Raw genomic sequence first — 6,450 nt, forward strand, 5'->3', positions numbered from 1 at the left:
CATCAACCTACAGGACAAACGCACATCAACCTACAGGACAAACGCACATCAACCAACAGGACAAACGCACATCATCAACATACAGGACAAACGCACATCACATCAACCTACAGGCAACAACAGCAATCGAGAAGACTGCATAACGAAAGAAACAATGTGGATGCTTATGTTAAAATTGATCAACATGATACAATGGAAATAGAGCTACTTATGTTATTGTAGACGTCTTGAATTCCCTACCGTGAGGGTATGACACCCGAGGGTTGATACTCTTTATTGTATAAGCCAAGGCTTGCAGCCTCCTATTTGTCAATACATTTAGAGGTATGCTAGATATCTTTGTTATCTGTCCGAGAAGATTCAATCCTTCGTTGAAGGAACGAATCCTAACCTGATATCTGAGGTAAGGATTTCTTTACTATGTGCAGTAGTCAAAGACTTGTTCACTGTGTCCAGCATTGTTAGTGATATGATGACATCGCGATGGGTGCCACACATGGTACAGGATTCGCTTACCCTTCCGGAACACCTGGTCACGCCTTTTTACCGCGGTTCATGTTGTTTTACCTTTTATTTTGATATTTTCTTATTTCTTGTTAATGGCTCTTTATGTCGACTTTGAGTTACTATTTTATCCGACGATGTTTTGCATTAACAATATACACAGTCATTGAAACAATATACACAGTCATTGATTTTCTTGATTTTCTTAAAGCATCTCACTTTTTAAAACGATCTATTAACACCAGAGTGTCGTAAAGATTGTGTGAACCATGCTGTATTACCAGGTCACCCGTATATCATGACTCGGTAGATACAATAGCCGGCATTGCCTATGACTACAATGAGCTCGTGACTGGTTCTATCCTGAGCCAAAGGTCCGGAACCATGAACACGACAAGGCACTTACAAAGTACTATATTGCTGTACTGGCTAGCACGAGCTGTACGACTCACCAGGCGAAGTAATCGAAAGAACAAAAATGATGTCAATACAGATACTAAATATGATACAGATAATTTGGGATGGTCATATAAAATGTAGTTCACAGAAAACAGCCTTTTTGGTATTGTGTTATTCATGGGTATTACCCGCTAGTATCAACATAACATATATGAACTATATAGAAATATAGACCCCGGCAAGATATCCAATCAGAAAGAGTGTTACAAATTAGAAGGATAACAATAGCGTTTAAATAGTTTGTGTGGTTGTTCATATCTGTTATCTGGACGAGGTTTTACTAGATCCAGACCAATAGAATCCGACCGCACAGTGTGTTATTCAGTTTCCTAAGTTGTGGATGCGTCGTATTGAACTTAATCTACAAAACCCAGGGTTTTCGACCGGAGAAGAATCAATCTACGTTGACGATTTTTTTTACGGTCGACATCATAACCTAATTTCAGTGTTTACTACTGACTAGAGACCTTTTCATTTAGTACATGCAATCCTGGATTGCCAGGAGATGTGACGATGGGTGCCTCATGTGACGAGGAAACGTTTAATTATCTTTAGCACATGGTTTCCCCTCTAGATTGTGTGGAGTTCAATAGTCTTTCTTTTTGTAATATTGTCTTCTCACAGTTCCTGTTGTTGTCTATTGTATTTACGCCGAATAAGGAACATGTCTTTTTGTATTAATGCGGTACTTTGTGTATATTGACCTTGCGGTATTTTTAGCTCTTTTCTATTGAGAATGCGATATTTTTTTCTGTTTTCTTCTAAAACCAGATGTTTACAGTTTCGTTATTTTATATATTTTCGATATTCAAATGCGTAATGTTATTTTGTCTCATATTCTCATATGACAATGTTTAGTTTACATTCTAAAGTAATAGTTATAAAGTTCACATTTTGGAAAATATACTGGATCTGAATGAAATTAGCGTTCTTTATTTAATAGTATTGGATCTAAGGACAACTCCGTCCGTTGTTAACCTATACAACATAGCATGGTAGAATGTAATGGCGGACAATCCCCGAGGTTTCCTTAGCCAAGTAGATAGAATTCCCTCAGGTTTGGTTTACATATTGTAGCTGCAGGTGTATCTGTAACGTTATAAGAGTTTTTTTTATAGACAACTTTCCCTTTTCGCTGTATTCTACGTTTCGGAAAGCTTTATATATGTATGTTTCATTCGTTTGATATTATGTACCACTGTTGAGTCCTTTCTTCGTTCCAGTGATTATATCTGCCAGTAATTGTGTAGTTGACGTAATGTCACATAAAAATAGATATTTAAAGTACAACCATGAAGATGGGTATTATCTATGGCAGGGATAGTGTGTATATCATTACACCATAATTCACTGCTTTATAGTTTAGTATAGTTTATAAAGTACAGCGCACATACGCTACTACACATAACACGTCGCGTACCCATGTCTCATTTCTGGTATAGCAGTGACACAAGGTTCAATATGCAGTGATTTAAAATAGAATAATGTACGGTTTGAAATGAAGAGATTACGATCAATTTCAGTTGGGATTAACATTTTTGTAAACCATTTCATAAATATGTACACCAGCGGTATATGGCGAGTTTTAGTTGCATTAAATCTAATGACCTTAGACTGTACTAGGCGATTCACATATGTAGTCCATGTGTGTGAGCGATTTGACTACTTTCCAGATTTCCTGTTGCATACAATGACGAAAATACTGATCTTATCAGAGCCACGTTGTTATATACCATACACAATATTGACAGGTGCTTCCCCATGCATTGAACTATATTACATAAACAATGGATTATATAGAATACAATGTTCAGTCATTTTAAACAAAGCAAAAATCAACCTAATGAGGTGATTAAGGTATTGATAAAACATCGGCTACGGACGGTTTGGAAATGAAGTTTTGCCATTAGAAAGCTTTATTGGAGTTTAGGAAAAATCCATGCATTATTCCTTAAATTCACTAATGCTTTTCTATGGAGAATTGAAAAATTAAAAAAAAAGTCAGCTGAGTTAAGAATCGTCCATACAACAAAAGAAAAATAACAGACAAAAAAACGACAGTAATTGAAAAATGAATGTAAGAACGAAACTAATTTACTAACTGGGGTCATTGGTTGTGAATGTTTATTTTCTGACACACATATATCGAGTGTAAGGAATGCAGTACAATAAAAGGCGCTGAAAACAAAATGGAAATATTTAACACATCTTTTTAATAACATCCACCACCGACACTCATTAGTCTATCGTAGAATGCTAGTGTTGGTATCTATTCCCGTCCCCGTATGACAGGTTTAGCGGGAAGCTGTACGCTTACCCTCACCGATATTACAATAATCGCCCATATTCAATACATATTTCTAAACAGCTTTATTCCAGAATACAAATTATGCCTTTTAAAATTAACCACAAACATATGTAAAGGTCTGAAAGGCGATCGCTGTAAAAGGCAGTAAAGCCTTCGACCATTTCGTCCAATAAAATCACGTGAAACCAGCGCGCGCACGACTGGCTGAAAATAATAGGACAAGTTTCGCATTGTTACTGGTATTTCCTCTGATACAGGTCCAACACACTGCTTTCTATTAATTTTCAATAATCTAAACAGATTAAGTGCGGGTGTTTGTCTGTACACTTGGCAATTTAAAGCTTGTGAAGCCCGAATGTGCTAAATGTAAGCGATTGAGTGAGTTGGCTATACATCCAGGCATTACGTTACAGTTATGTTGGTCGGTTGGCTAGAAACGGACATCGGCTGATGATGAGGGTATGGTGACATCGCCTACCTGTGATTACCTATTGTCGTCACCAGTACAATATCAAACAATGAGGATACCATTAAATGTGATCACGGTTTACTTACTACTGCGGTGGATACAACCTTCAGGTACGTGTAAATCAGTTCTATTATATTCAGGTACGTGTAAATCAGTCCTATTATATTAAAATGTCTTTTCTAATTTACCCTTTCATGAATCGTTAGGGATTGGCCGGTCGTAGCTAAGCACAGGATACACTATCGAGTTTTATATCTACTATCGTAACATTTTAGGTTGGATTCGATCATAGGATTAATGTGTTTTCATATTGTATATATGTCCATAATTTCACACTGTTTCTTTATTCATAATACCACTTTCTGACAATATAATGTCTGCTTGTCTGTTTGTTTTGTTTACCTTAATTAATGCTAGGTCACATGATCTCACCTACTATTTTACCGCTTTCATTATGTCCACATATCTTTATTTCCAGATTACATATTTTACACGATCGCAAAGAACTGCATCAGCTAAAAGCTAAATTTTTGGCATATACCTATTTTTTTCATTCCAAATTGTCAATGATATGTTCAGCTATAAAACTTTCAAATGCTATATGAATAGTGATTCAAACTGCTCCTCCGCTACACGACTTGCTAGTCCGTACTGAAAAAATTAGGTAGGTGCGTGATCTCCTTAATTAGCAATTAACAAAATGCAGGAGTACTGATTGATATCAAATAAAATCATATGTAAAGTGTGTACATGTATATTATGAACCATGACACTGCTCAAAATAGACAACCGTGGCCATAAAAGTAACAGCAACCCTCTACTAAAATAGACTTAACAAAAATACAATAACCTTAATGCCACAACATGTGTTATTTCTATTACAGATCATCAATATTAAACTGAGTCTTTGATTTCCGACTACCTTTACCATTACAGTAATATTAATAATTACTAATAATTCGAGGTTCTTATATACCGCTTTATCACAACCTAGTTCGTAGGTAGTCTCAAAGCGGTTAACAAATTATCATCCGTGGTTATAGGGCCTTTTGCAACCAGCAAATATCTTTCTCAACTCCCTGGGGAGCAAGCAGCCGGAGCTGCCATTTTGGCGCTAACAGCTAGCATTCAACAGTTCTACCGCTGCCAAACCACGTACTCATTTACAGCTGAGTAGACTGGCACAGTGTAAGCATGGCACATCAAATCGGCTAACAGTACATTTTTCTGCTGATTTAAAGTAGAAATATAAGTTTACAATACTTGTAAAACGATTAATTTGGAAGCACGTACTTTGTATTGTATCGATTGTCATCTTATATCAACCGAGGGAACAAACGAATTCGGACAACACATTTTATTTGATCATTAAAGGTACAACTACGATGAACAGAAGCATACGTTATATTCTTCTCTATCGTGTTTTTGTCCTTGGTGATTAAATTTGTCGACGATGATTTTCAACTGTTGTTCGTTCCGTCGTTTGTCCTTGTAGGCTACAATACATGATGTACATGTACACATGCATTGAAAGGTAACACAATTATTTTGAAGGTTACATGATGCTCATTCATTCGTCAATGTGAGCCATAGTTGATTACAGTCTATAAACGACCACCAGGATACAATAGGGTAATTAGAGAATATGATTGGGTGTAACACTTAAAAAAATTCAATTACTTTGATTCTATGCCGTGTAATAAATAAAAAACCGACAATTTACCAATAATCTATATAACACAAGGAAAAGACATTATTGAATTATTACACGTTTATAATAACTATTAATTAGTTAATTAAAACATACGCGTAGTTTATAGAATACTTAGAGATAGAAAGTGTTGAACGATATCGCACAGATAAAGGATCAATATACCCACGATCATTGCACTTTTTGCCGATGGCTACCTGTATAATAGAAATGGTCTACAGATGACAATGATATAAATAGCCAATAACAGGACAATGAGTACTGTACACAGACAACAATGACATATTTTACACCCAGAACAATGGCATGACTATGATCACAACGGCGGTGCAATTTTGATGGTTATTGAAGATCAAATCAATTATTTGCAGTTTAACGTTATGGAATCCCAGGTAAAGTATTCCACATGGTACATATGACAGAGGTATCTATACACAAAACGTGTGAGGCCTGTCCGTGAGTTGTTCCAATCTACCCTGTTATAGTATATTTGTTTAGCGAGAGATATCGATATTGCGGACCACCTATTATACTGGCGGAGACGCACATAGAGTCAGGCTTTGAACGGTCCTCTTTACTTATTTTAAATGCTGCTTTGATGTTATAACGTTTAAAACATTTTAAATCATTTGTGTTGAAATGCTTTTTCTAACTCTGACAGAGCTGGCCATATTTTTGAACCGATTTACCAACTCTATAAGGTACATGTATACGATGAAGGATTGATCGATACCATTTTGAGCTGCCGTATATGATGTTTAATAATATTGTTTCAATTTTAAGTTGCATTACATGTTTGTACAGGCAGTGCATCGATGTGTGATAATTACAATGACGTATCTATTCTATTGAGCATACATGTACATAAGTGTTTTTGTGAATGAATGATGCTATTTCCATTATTTGCTAGACAGCATGACGACAATTAGGACGGACAATATGTTTTGCGCACCAGTTTGCATATCTAGTATGCCTGACGGAACACTGAATATTGATCGA

The sequence above is a fragment of the Mizuhopecten yessoensis genome, unplaced genomic scaffold, assembly GCF_002113885.1.
Source record: "Mizuhopecten yessoensis strain PY_sf001 unplaced genomic scaffold, ASM211388v2 scaffold2911, whole genome shotgun sequence".
NCBI lineage: Eukaryota > Metazoa > Mollusca > Bivalvia > Pectinida > Pectinidae > Mizuhopecten > Mizuhopecten yessoensis.